Source organism: Euprymna scolopes, chromosome 4, assembly GCF_053919585.1.
Source record: "Euprymna scolopes isolate OS-2025 chromosome 4, ASM5391958v1, whole genome shotgun sequence".
Taxonomy (NCBI): Eukaryota; Metazoa; Mollusca; class Cephalopoda; order Sepiida; family Sepiolidae; genus Euprymna; species Euprymna scolopes.
The window spans coordinates 92673443-92674200 of record NC_136485.1 but is presented as its reverse complement, the minus strand read 5'-3'; positions in this window follow the sequence as shown (position 1 = coordinate 92674200).

Genomic DNA, 758 nt, shown 5'->3' with positions numbered 1-758 from the left:
TATTTTCAAAAGGTACAATATTTTCAACAGTAACAATATTTTCAATAGTAACAATATTTTCAACCGTAACAATATTTTCAACAGTAATAATATTTGCAACAATGGCAATATTTTCAACAGTTACAGTATTTTCAGCAGTAACAATATTTTCAACATTAACAATATTTTCAACAGTTACAGTATTTCCAACAGTATGCTAATGGGCGAAAGTAATCAACAAGGTAAAATATTACAATATAAAATGAAACGTAACAAAAAAAAAAAAATCATAAATTTTGTGAAAAATCATAAATTTTTCACGAAATCTGAGTTTCTCTTTTTTCTTGTTAATTATTGCATACAGAAATACGTGTTATGCACACTCATTTATCATTTGTTTGCCTTTCGGATATATATATATATATTAAAATCTTAAAGAGGCAGAGAAAGGAATATCGTTTATTTATTGTTTTTTGGGTTTTTTTCTCTGTGTTCCTGAAGGACCTATTTATATTTTTCTGTTTTCGTGGTGTTGATTGTTTTTTTCTTGGATAAAATTGGTCACGGTGCCAAAACTAGGGTGTTAATATTCGCAATGACCGGCAGTGAAACGTGCTTTTCCGTCTATATAATATATAAAAAATCAACATTTGTCATTTTCTCGGTACATACACTTAGCAGCGAAATCAAAACACACTGAGTTGAGGTTATAAATCATTTGTTTACTTAAATAACCTTTTCGATTTCAGAATGTCAGTTATGACATTAGTGACGATGCG